At 41.1% G+C, this 12,697-nt stretch overlaps 1 protein-coding gene across 1 annotated transcript in view; it reads left to right on the forward strand.

The window, feature by feature from the left end:
• The window catches only part of METTL25 (methyltransferase like 25), a 294,875-nt gene that overhangs the window by 265,846 nt on the left and 16,332 nt on the right, over nt 1–12,697 (forward strand). The gene's annotated exons all lie outside the window — the stretch shown is intronic.

A 12,697-nucleotide genomic window follows, 5' to 3' on the forward strand; every position in this document is an offset into this window, starting at 1 on the left:
TTCACATCCACACATAACTACTGGAAAAACCAGACCTTTGACTAGATGGACCTTTGTTGGTAAAGTAGGGTCTCTGCTTTTTAATATGCTGTCTAGGTTGGTTATAGCTTTTCTTCCAAGGAGTAAGCGTTTTTTAATTTCATGGCCACGGTCACAATCTGCAGTAATTTTGGAGCCCCCAAAAATAAAGTCTGTCACTGTTTCCACTGTTTCCCCATCTATTTGTCATGAAGTGATGGGACCAGATGCCATGATCTTAGTTGAAAAGAAACAACACCATTTTTTTTTTTGTTGTTGTTAATTTTTTGTCTGCACTGGGTCTTCACTGCAGTGCCAGGCTCTTAGTTGCTGTGTGTTCACAGACACTCTGGCTGCAGTGAGCCAGGGCCACTGTCTAGTCATGGTGTGCAGGCTTCTTTTGCTGCAAAGCATGGACTCTAGGACACTTGGGCTTCAGTAGTTATGACATAGGGGCTTAGTTGCCCCGTGGCATGTGGGATCTTAGTTCCCAGGCCAGGGATCGAACCTGTGTCCCCTGCATTAGCAGGCGAATTCTTAACCACTGGGCCATCTGGGATGTCCCATTGTGCAACTGTACAGGGCTTTTAATGATACAAGAGTTATCAGGAGAGTGTCCAGGTTTTGAGAAAGGAATGGCATATGTATCATTTGACACGACTCTTCAATATGAATTTTATTTTATTGCATTTTTTTCCTGTGGGGTAAGACCACTAAAGTTGGGGCCTACCCTTTTAATACATTTTATTTATTTATTTTTTCATTTATTTTTATTAGTTGAAGGCTAATTACTTTACAATGTTGTAGTGGTTTTTGCCATACATTGTTAATACATTTTAAAGTATGCAGTATCGTTAACTATATATACTATGTTGGGCAGAAAAGGAAAAAAAAAATCCTGAAATTCATATGAAACCACAAAAGATCATGAAAAGCTAAAGTAATCCTGAGAAAGGAACAAAGTTGGGAGTATCACATCCTATTTCAAGATATGTTACAAAGCTGCAGTAATTGAAAATAGTATGGTACTGATGTAAAAACAGATATAACAGGACCATGGAACAGAAGAGAGAGCCCAGAAATAAGTCTATGTATATACAGCTAGCTCATCTTCAACATGGAAGCCAAGAATACATTTGGGGAAATGATGTAGAATAGTACACAGTCAACAAATGGTGTTGGGAAAACCAGATATCCACTGGCCAAAAAAATGATATGACTTTTAGACTAGACACCCAGACAATTGAGTCACAGAGTAGAGATGTACAAAATTCGGCCTCTTTGAAGAGAGATCTAAGCATAAGAAATAAAAGGATCTTTAGAGAACAGAGAGTGGTGGTCTCGCTGAATAAGGAGGAAAGAAAATAGAATGAGCCTTGAAGATTATTTTTTTTAAAAATGTAGCATTTAGCAAAAGTGGACATTGTGTTTAATCCAGGAGGTATTGAATGAAATGGGTCATATTCTGTAGGAAAACTTATTGAAGGTTTTAGGATTCCTTGACTCTTCCCCTCAATACTTTTTTTTTTTTTTAGCTTATTTATCTTTTATTTTTGGCTGTGTTGTGTCTTCGTTGCTGCGTGAAGGCTTTCTTTAGTTGTGGTGAGCAGGGATACTCTCCAGTTGGGGTGCGTGAGTGGCTTCTCCTGTTGCAGGGCACTGCTAGGGTGCGGGCTCAGAGTTGTAGCCCATGGACTTTGTTGTCCCAGGGCCTGTGGATCTTCCTGGATCAGGGATTAAACCCATGTCCCCTGCATTGTCAGGCGGATTCTTTCCCTCTGAGACCAGGGAAGCCTTTCTCTACCTCAATTTTTTTTTTACCTGAGTTGTAGCTATACTACCCTTTTCTAAAAAGGAGATACTCTACTTCCCCTTTTCTGCTCCATTTCCTGATAATAGGAAAAATAATCAAAAATCTTAATTCTTGTCTTGTATTCAAAAGAAAATAAGCATTTCACTTTTCTAATATTTAGTCATTACTTTAGTAATAATGACCCACAGTTTTATTTTAAAGTTTTCAAACAGAGTTTCCTCGGCAGTGCATCTTAATTTTGAGATGTCACAGACTTTTGAAAATCTGACAGGATGATAGACCCTTGTCTCAGAAGAAAGTGAATAATGCCACCTTTACAATTTTGTAATCATGAGGCTCAGGGAGCCCCTGAAATCCATCATCCAACATAGATTCCATAGACATGGGAGATTAAGCCCTCCTTCTCTAAAGGAACTTAGATGGAGTGTTTTGCTCTTCTTGCCGTAATTTTAATGATAAAACAAACTTCTTTGGTTTTGGATACATTAGGTATTTTTCTTGAATCCCTAATATTTTGCATAAGTTTTGCTTAAGAACCCATGGCTTTTAATGATAATATATTTTGAGACTCTTCATGCCACTGAGCTTCTCCACAAATAACAAGGTGGAAGATCAAAGAAGTTTTGAAGAAGAAAAAAAGCAAACCTTGATTTCACAAAATCTATCTCTAGAGAATAATTTTCAGCCCAATGAATTTTCCCTTTGGCAACAAAATTATTTGTTCCTTATGCACGAACATATTTATTTGATTTTTCCTTATTCTTTTCCCCTGGAGGAGTACACTGAAGCTAAGCCGCCCACAAAGGATGAGAAATCTTTTCTCGATCTTTATCTAAAACAACAGATTGTAAACAGAGTAATATCAGACATGCAAAATTAATGTCTCTGCTTTTCTAATAATTTTTTAATAGCAACATTTCTTCATTCTGAGAGTCGCTTGCTGAGACTGCAAAGCCACTAGATTTTATTGTGGTTTTTAGCTCTTGGCGTCCCATTTTATAGCAATATATTGAATATATGTTGGCTGTCTAACTGCAGTGTTACAGTCGGTGTAGAAGATTCTTCAAGATAAGCATCTAGTCAGAAATGCTTTATTCAGGCCTAGACCTGTTCTGGTCATTGGTCCCAGGACCTTGAATAAAGAAGGATTCTACTACCATGACCTCTCTCTGGAGCACAGCAAACCCACACTAAGTAATTGCTGCCACTCACCAAGCCAAGGGTGACTCCGTGATGCTAGAATATCTAACTCAGAATCAGAGCAGGGGCCCTGCTCTCCTGCAATGGGAAGAGGGCACTCAGAGAAGCATCAAGCTGGTGAGACTGGCGTGCTTTATTAAAACATTCCCTTAGAGAGACAGACTTGTGTTTGATATGAAAATGAAAGCCACAAGATTCCCCAGGGTCAATCTATGCAAAAGGGAGGGGAAGGGCTATCCAAGCTGATGAACAGAGGCCTTGGGAGAACAGAGATGCAAACAGAGATTCACGGGGCCAAAGAGAAAGTAGAACAAGCTGGAAATGGTGCTCTTGACCAAATGCAAGGAACCTTGCCAATGTTTAATTTTCTCACCTAAATATGATAACCCAAACAGAGACTGAAAACCTCTCCAATTTTGCTTAAACACATGTTTTGGAAATAATATAAGAGGAGCATAAACAAAGTTGTTTCATTTTTTTGAAAGCCTTTAGATTGTTCAAGATAAGTGCAGCATTAATGCAAACGCCTGTGGTAAGAATCCAATATAAATCCAGCAACATTGTTTTCTTTGGTTAGTTCTGAGGGCTATGGCAAGACGGTCCCAGGAATTTGAATACTGAGGACTTTTGAGACCAACACATAGTAGATCCCTGCATAGATGTACAGGGTCACCTAAAGCACCCCTCTGCTTCAAGGTACATGAGGAGGATGGGGAGGAAGGAGAGGGAGATACCTACAGGGAACAGTGACTTTTTCTTTTTAAAAATTTTGTCAAGGATTAAAACAGAAATTAATGTTCTCACCATTCTGAAGGCTACAAGTTCAAGCTCAAGGGTTAGCAGGATTGGTTCCTTTTGAAGGGCTGAGAGGGAACCTTTTCCATGCCCCTCTTGCAGCGTGGGGTGGCTGCTGGCAATCCTTGACATTCCTGCAGAATTCCAATCTCCTGTCATCACGTGGCTGTCTTTCTTTGGGCATCTGTGTCTTTACAAGGCATTCTCCTATCTTTATCTGTCTCCCTGTCTCTTTTATAAGGACACTAGTTATGTTGGATAAAGGGTCCATCTTACTCCAGCAGGACCTCATCTAACTAATTATACCTGCAATGACTTATTTCCAAACGAGGTCCCATTCTAAGGTTCTGGGAAGGACATGAATTGAGAGGGGCAGGGGATACTATTCAATCCGATACACTTCCCTTCATTCTCAATTTAAAATAGGCTGCAGTATAGTTTTGGAAGTGTGTCTATAAACTTCCCTAGTGACTAAGTAGTAAAGAATCTGCCTGCCACTGTAGGAGACTTGATTTCAATCCTTGATTCAAGAAGATCCCCTGGAGAAGGAAATGGCTATCCACTCCAATATTCTTGTCTGGAAAATCCCATGGACAGAGGAAGCTGGCGAGCTACAGTCCATGGGGTCACAAAAGAGTTGGACCTGACTTAGTGAATAAACAACAAGCAACAAAAATCTATAAACTTAGTTGTGGGCATGTGTGCTCAGTTGCTGAGTCATATCTGACCCTTCGCAACCTCATGGACTGTAGCCCCCCAGGCTCCTCTCTCTATTAAATTTCCCAGGCAAGAATACTAGAGTGTGCTGCCATTTCCTATTCCAGGGGATTTTTCTGACTCAGGGAGCAAACTCACATCTTTGTTTCAAGCATTGGCAGGCAGATTCTTTATCACTGAGCCACCTGGGAATCCCATTAACTTAGTCATAAGTTGCTTATTATTGTCCAGCGGTGAGCAGGGCACTTCATTAAACCACATTCCAAGCATTATACTCAATTCCGGGTACATCATCCATGAGAGGGAATGTCATTGAACCAGAATATGAACATGATTATGAAGATTTTAGAAATGATGTTTAATGGGTAATAACTAGAGTTGTGCTATTGAAGAAGAGACTTGGGATGCCTTCACATCCTTCTGCAAGAAGACTGTCCTTTCAGAGGAGAGACAGTAAGGAGAATCAGATGGTAAATTACATAGATCAGAAGTATGATCTCCTGCGTATGCGAAGCCTGGTTCTGCATTCTGGGTGGGTGGGAATGGGGCTACCCTTTTCCATTAAACCAGATCCAACTTCCATCTCTCAAAGGACAGGGAATACTGACTTGATATACTAATGTTATTACAAAAAAGACCTAGTCAGTCAGATTATGAAGCCACCAATAAGACTCAGAAGTACAGGGAAAAAAGAAAAAGAAGTACAGAAAAAGAGAGAAACCTAGAATACTAATAATAACTAACATGTTGAGAACTGAGTGTGTGTAGTGCTTTAACAGTTTTCAAAAGTTTCACATACATGATTTCATATAATCTCATGATAACTTTTTTCCTTCCTATCCCAATATTGTCCCTGCTTCCTCCCCTTCCCCCTCCACACTGGTAACCATTAGTTTGTCCTCTATATCTGTGAGTCTGCCCCTTTTTTGTTTTATTCACTAGTTTGTTGTTGTTTAGAGATTCTACATATGTGATATCATACAGTATTTGTCTTTCTCTGTCTGACATTTCATGTCCCATAGTACTCTCCAGATCCATCCTTGTGGCTGTGAATGGGAAAATTTCATTCATTTTTATGGCCAAGTGGTATTCTATATACTACTATGAATATATGTTCTATATATTACCACATCTTTATCCATTCATCTGTTGATGGACATTTAGGTTGCTTCCATATCTTGGCTATTGTAAAGAGTGTTGCTGTGAGCACTGGGGTGCATGTGTCTTTTTGAATTAGTGTTTTGAATTATTTTTTTTTTTTCTAAATGTATATCCGGGAGTAGAATTGTTGGATCATACAGTAGTTCTGTTTCCACTTACCATTTTTTATTTACTCGTTTGCCAAAATAATATTGAATACCTTTCATGGGCAAAATTTGTGCAAAACATTGGGATACAAGGTCCTGAGTAAAAACAGACACAATTCTTTCCATCATGGAGCTTACAGATAGAAAACGGCAATGGTGACGAGTGCTGTGAAGGAGGAACATGGGCCTTGGAGAGCCTGAACCAGGGAAATTTGTTCGAGTCAGTGAGGCCAGGGGGCAGTTTTTGAGGATGTCCTATCTGAATCAAAATCTGGAAAAAAATATGCAGCAGTAACTCTGTGAGGAAGGGAGGGGTGCATGAGGGCGCTGAGAGGAGGAATAGCAAGTGCCATGTTCCTGGGGCTCGGGGAGCTACGGCAAATACAAGACCCTGAAACACCAGAGTGTTCGGAGCTGGGGGGATGCACTGAGGCCAGGCAGAACCCCAAATGGCATTTAGAAGATTAGTGTTATTTATCCCAACAGCCCTAGGAAATAATTGCTGGAGGAGGCATGGGACAATGATAAATGTTTTAAATATTGATGAACCATTATAATTATAATATGAAGGGTAAATTGGAAAATGGAAGCCTGGAGATCAGGTCGGTTATTGTAGTTGCCCAGGTGAGAGGTGAGGGTAATTGAAAGATAATTTTGCTGATTGTGATGGATTGAAGTGTAAATATTGGTGAGACTTTTTTAAACGCTAGAATCAACAAGACTCAGGAAAGAATCAAGTATGAAGGTGGCAAGGGAGAGGATCTGATCAAGGATGACTCCTGCTATTCTTCCTATGCAGCAGGTAAAGTTAGTGCCATTCTACTGAGACAGCACACCAGGAGAGGCGGTTTTGAGTGGGAACTTCCTGAGCTGGTTTCAGGGATGTGCTTTTTTTGAGATGCCCTTGAGACTTTCAAGTGGAAATGTCAAGGCTGATGGATGGATTGGAACTCAGAGAGGAGGTTAAGGCTGGGAGGTACACCTTTGTGAGTCATCTGCCTCTATTCCATGATACAAGTTCTGTGTGTGGGTGAGATAGCCTGGGGGACAGATATAGAAGAAGGCCAAGGAGGGAAGCTAGAGAAAGTTCAACATTTATTCGAAGCCCCAACCTCTGGTTCCTGCCTTCCCAGCAGCCTTCAGATTCAAGGTGAGCTGACTCCAGAGAGAGAAGGCCTTCATCCTGGGGAGATCAAGTGGTCTCATTCCCGAGCCAGCCCTTCACATGTTGTTCCTGAGAATGATGTAGATTCTAACATAGGGTGAACACAAAGGGAGAGTGTGCAGATTGTGTGAATGAGGCAGTTACATTGCGTGTTTTTGAAACTATTTTTTTGTTATTTTTGGCTGCTTCGGGTCTTAGCTGTGGCACATGAGAGCTTTCCTTGCGGCATGTGAGCTCTTGGCATGGCTTGCAGGCTTCTTTCTAGCTGCGGCACACGGCCTCAGTAGTTGCGGTGTGTGGGATCTTAGTTCTCTGACCAGGGATGGAATCCGCATCCCCTGCATTGGAAGGTGGATTCCTACCCACTGGACCACCAGGGAAGTCCCCTATTTTGTATTTTAGATTAGTGGGTTAGTGCTCTGATGCTTACACTTGTGCATTTCAGATGCAGTGAATCTCTCTCTCGGAACTCATAGGAGAGTCTCAGAGCCTTGGTCACTTTCAGAGGAAGCATCCGACACAGCTCTCTGTCTTATAGGGCCCACTTTCAGCTCCCATAAAACAGAATTATTTTCACATCCCAACTTTCAGTGTCTGTGAAACTGAGATTCTTAGAGGCCCAGACCTTGAGGGAGATGGAAACGACTGGGGATGAGTATTATGTGAAGTTCAAGGAACCAACATAAAGTATGGAAGGGGATTATCTGGCAGTAAAGACCCAATTTCGGCTTCCTAGGTGGTGCTAGTGGTAAAGAACATGCTTGCCAATGCAGAAGATTTTAAGAGGTGCAGGTTCGATCCCTGGTTCAGGAAGATCCCCTGGAGGAGGGCATGGAAACCCACTTCAGTATTCTTGCCCAGAGAATGGACAGAAGAGCCTGGTGGGTTACAGTCCATGGGGTTGCAAAGAGTTGGACATGACTGAACTGACTTAACATGCACACACACATGCAAAGACTCAGTTTAACGTAGACATTCTGAATTTGTCAGAAAACTGCATTGCAATGTTATACAATTTTCTCCTCAAAACCAAGGACACAAGCCTTGATTCCTTATTGTGTTCTCTGGATGTTCTTTTTGAGAGAAGAACAGTTCATTGTTAAATATTTAACAGGGCTTAATATTTACAGTAGGGAAGTATAATGGGCAAATCTATTGTATTTTGGTTTAAGCTTTTCTTGTCAAAGCCATTTTGTTTAAAAAGTCTCTTCCCTAATTTTGGTCTTTAGAGCATGAATGTATGTTCACATCTCCATAATTGTGTTCACATTTGACATATATTGCTTTTAGACCTTTTGTTTTGCTGTCATATAATCAAATTATGTCTTACAAATAAAAGTAGAAGTAGAAGGAAATGTAGACAAGTTACTTAACCTCTTTGTACCTCAATTTTCTCATCTCAGAGAAGGATAATAATATCTACAGAATGGGGAAAACAATTTTCTCCCAGTTTTCTCACTGTCCTCACATTTCTGCCTCGACGTAGAAACTTCTCCTTCTGAGAGATCTTGGTGTAAAGCTTTCTGCTCTTCCTTTCACCTTTCTTATTAGCTTGTCCCCACAGGAAACGGAGTAATTTATATAATTGGTGGAGTGAAGAGTGTCTGCAATCCATTAATCAATCCGTGTTGCTCTGCTGGGCAGGGATAATATGCTAAAGTTTGATGTAAACACGGCCTTTCTCTCTCTGCTCCTCTATTTTGGTTAGGGTAAATGTGTGTGCTCAGTCTTGTTGGATTCTTTGCAACCCCAGGGACTGCAGCCCGCCAGGCTCCTCTGTCCATGGAATTTTCCAGGCAAGAGTACTGGAGGGGGCTGCCATTCCCTTCTCCAGGGGATCTTTCCAACCCAGGGATCGAACCCGTGTCTCTTGTGTCTCCTGCATTGGCAGGCAGGTTAACTGTAATAACAAATAGACCCCTAATGTGTGTTGTGGCTCATTTACAACAAAGGTTTATTTCTCTTAACCATCAGAGGAAGATATTTCTGGCTGCAGGAGGTGGGGTGAGTGAGTGAGTGAGTGAAAGTCGCTCAGTCATGTCTGACTCTTTGGAACTCCATGGACTATACAGCCCATGGAATTCTCCAGGCCAGAATACTGAAGTGGGTAGCCTTTCCCTTCTCCAGGGGATCTTCCTAACTTAGGGATCAAACCCAGGTCTCCCTTGTTGTGGGTGAATTCTTTACCAGCTGAGCCACAAGGGAGGCCCAAGAATACTGGAGTGGTAGGTAACTCCACCACTAAATCAAATACTTGGATAAGGTAGCTTATCCCATCTCCGGCAGATCTTCCCGACCCAGGAATCAATCCGGGGTCTCCTGCATTGCAGGAGGATTCTTTACCCACTGAGCTATGAGGGAAGCCCCGGGGGGTGGGTGGGGTGGAGGGGGTACCTTTCCAACACGTGATTCAGAGACTGAGAATACTTTCATCTGTGGCTCTGCTGTTTTCTAGCCTTGCAGTTACTTGAAAAAAGGGAAAGATGGTGAGGAGGGACAAAATCCCATCTTAGAAGCCTTGGTTCAGATTGGCACACCTCAGAGACTTAGATAAAAATCCACTAGTCTCTCAAGTGTGGGGCTTTTCGGCCTCTTTGTGCTTGGGGGGTTTGAGGCAGGTAATAATTCCCTAGGGTGTTTTGGAAGCCCAAATCACAAAGTGTGTGTGCAGAGATATATATCTGGGCTGCTATATGAGGAGGGCTCTTCTGGCTTCAGGGCTAAGTTAGATTCTTCAATCCCACTTCACAATATACTTGTTAAGTGCCCTCTCCTGAAGCCAGAGTTTTGGGGTTCAAATATTGGTCTGCTATTTAATACCATATGTCCCTCTTTCTTCCTTTGTCTCTCTCTCTCTCTGTCTTTCCATTTCCTTTTCTATGAAAAGGGGATAAAATAATCAGAGCATTATTAGGCAATTAATTAATCCCTATAAAGTACTTACTAAATGCTCAATACCAAATGAACAATTGTTATTACTAGTAAAAAGGTATTGTTTTGCTCTGACATCTGTCTGTCATTTCTCAATGAGACTGAATGCAAAAGGAATAGTCACATCACTATTAGTTGATCACTGATCATCTAACACTTACCTTCAAGTATACCTGGCCTGTTCCTGGTACATGCTAGACATGATAAAAATGGAAAAAATTCTAGGTTTTCTGGTTTGTATCTTCAATTTGGGGCTTTAATTTTTTGTTGGTGTTTCTTTTTGTCTGTAGTCACAACACATACTGTCATCCTGTTCTCATTTGTAGTCTATAACTTGCTCTGTCAGAATGCTTAGATTTTTAAATTTGAATTTAATGTGCATAGATTCTTCACAGATGGCTCATCACTTGGTTTCTGTTTATTTCTTAATTGATGTTCAGCTCTGCTTGTAGACTGTCTCTTGCATCTTTAGTAGTTGGGGATCACTGAACATGAGTTTTCCCCCCTTTTTTTTATTGAAGTATAGTTGACTTACAATGTTGTGTTAGTTTCTGGTGTATAGAAAAGTTATTCATATATATATATATGTATGTATATATACAGGCCTGCATGCTTCATATATATCTGAATGTGTGTGTGTGTGTGTGTAATCTGAAAGTGTAATTTGTAGAGCCATAATGTTATAGAAAGAGCTTAGTGTTTTACATTTGTATAGTGCCTCCAACTTTACAAAGTAGTAGATCATAATGCTCTCATTTAATAACCAAATGAACTCTGTGAGCAGGTACCTCGGTTTCTGGATAAGCACACTGTGGATTTGGGAGGTTAAGCAACTTTGTCAAGATCACCCACTTTGCAAGAGTTTGGGCTGCTTTGCAGGAGTCCTAGTCTCATATTAGACATTTCTTTCCATTTAAATACACTTCTCTTGAAATTGGTAAACAGATGCAATGTCAAATATCAGCTCTGCTATTTTATTCATCTTTTCTGCCCTCTAGTTTCTTCAACTCTCAGATGGGATTAGTAATATTGATCCCTAAGAATTTCTGTGAGGTTGGCCCCTAGCAAGCCTTCAATCATTGCATTAAAAGAAAGAAAAAGAAAACAGAAGAAGCAGATAGGTTAAGTCCTTAAAGAGTGAGGTTAAGTCCTTAGAGAGAAACATGATGGTTATGAGAGATTGTATTTTGCCTTTTATAATTTCCCATCTCTTCCATCTAAGAAGTTATCCAGGAACTTTGGGTTCCCTTGTCTTAAGAGGAGTTTGTGGGGCTAAAACAAAAGTATCTGAAGATGACACCCACTTCTTGTCTAAACGGGTAAATTAAAATAGATTTGCTAAGATGAAAGTCTTATGGGATTAGTGGGGATTCTCAGCCATTTTCAACCCACTCCCTAGCAGTGCCTGAAGGAAGTGACAGAATCTTAAAAAAGGCATTGTAGATTCTGGAAGTTTGAACATCTGGCTCTGAGATTTGGGCATCAATGAGATTCTTAGGCCCCAAATGTGGCAGAAAGGCTACTGATCTTCAAGGCTTCCCCTGGGCTTAGACAATGAGAATTACCTGCAGTAACCATGATGGATTGAACATAAAGGGTTCCCCTTCCATTTCAGTAAAACACATGAGCCATGGGACTCCTTAGAGAGTCCAGGAAAAGAAAGCAGTTGTCCACCAAATGGCTGTATTTTAATCTCCAAACAATCCAGCACAGCAGGGCTCCAGCTAGGTTTCTTTTTTATTCGAAGGAATTAAAGAAGGTGATGTTCCTTGCACACCTTATTTGGGGGACTAAGCGTTTCAACCACCAAATCAGCATTAGAGGGAGAGAGAGGAGGAAAGAGAGGTTTATGCCAAATGTGATTAACCATTGGAAGAAAAACAAATTCTGCACCTGAGAGAAAGAGAGAATGCCCAAATATGACTGAAGAGCAAGAGGACTTGAGGGCTTAAATGTTAATGGGTAGAAGTCATGAATTCCCATTAATCTTTTTTAACCATCCTGAGGAGAGGGGGCTACCATAGCTTCTGCATAATAGTCACCTACTGGACAACTATTGACCAAATGCCTACATTCTTAGAAGCCTGGCTTAAGCAGCAGCATCAGTGGCAAACTACCAGAGGGGCCACCTCACTTTTTCATTCCTTGATGATAGGAACTATGTTACACCAAACTCATCTTTATATCCCTACCATCACGTAAAAGAATGTACTCAAAACTCCCCTAAGCACATGATGGGCTGAATTATGTAATGAATTCCAGTTTGCACAAGAACTCTGGGCTATCTCCTACAGATACTTCAGTTCAGTTCAGTTCAGTCACTCAGTCGTGTCTGACTCTTTGTGACCCCATGGACTGCAGCATGCCAGGCCTCCCTGTCCATCACCAACTCCCAGAGTTTACTCAAACTCATGTCCATTGAGTTGGTGATGCCATCTAACCATCTCATCCTCTGTTGTCCCCTTCTCCTCCCGCCTTCGATCTTTCCCAGCATCAGGGTCTTTTCAAATCAATCAACTCTTCGCATCAGGTAGCCAAAGTATTGGAGTTTCAGCTTCAACATCAGTCCTTCCAATGAATATTTAGGACTGATTTCCTTTAGGATGGACTGGTTGGATCTCCTTTCAGTCCAAGGGACTCTCAAGAGTCTTCTCCAACACCACAGTTCAAAAGCATCAATTCTTCAGCACTCAGCTTTCTTTATGTTCCAACTCTCACATCCATATATAACTACTGGAAAAACCATAGCCT

The sequence above is a fragment of the Cervus elaphus genome, chromosome 3, assembly GCF_910594005.1.
Source record: "Cervus elaphus chromosome 3, mCerEla1.1, whole genome shotgun sequence".
NCBI classification, from domain to species: Eukaryota; Metazoa; Chordata; class Mammalia; order Artiodactyla; family Cervidae; genus Cervus; species Cervus elaphus.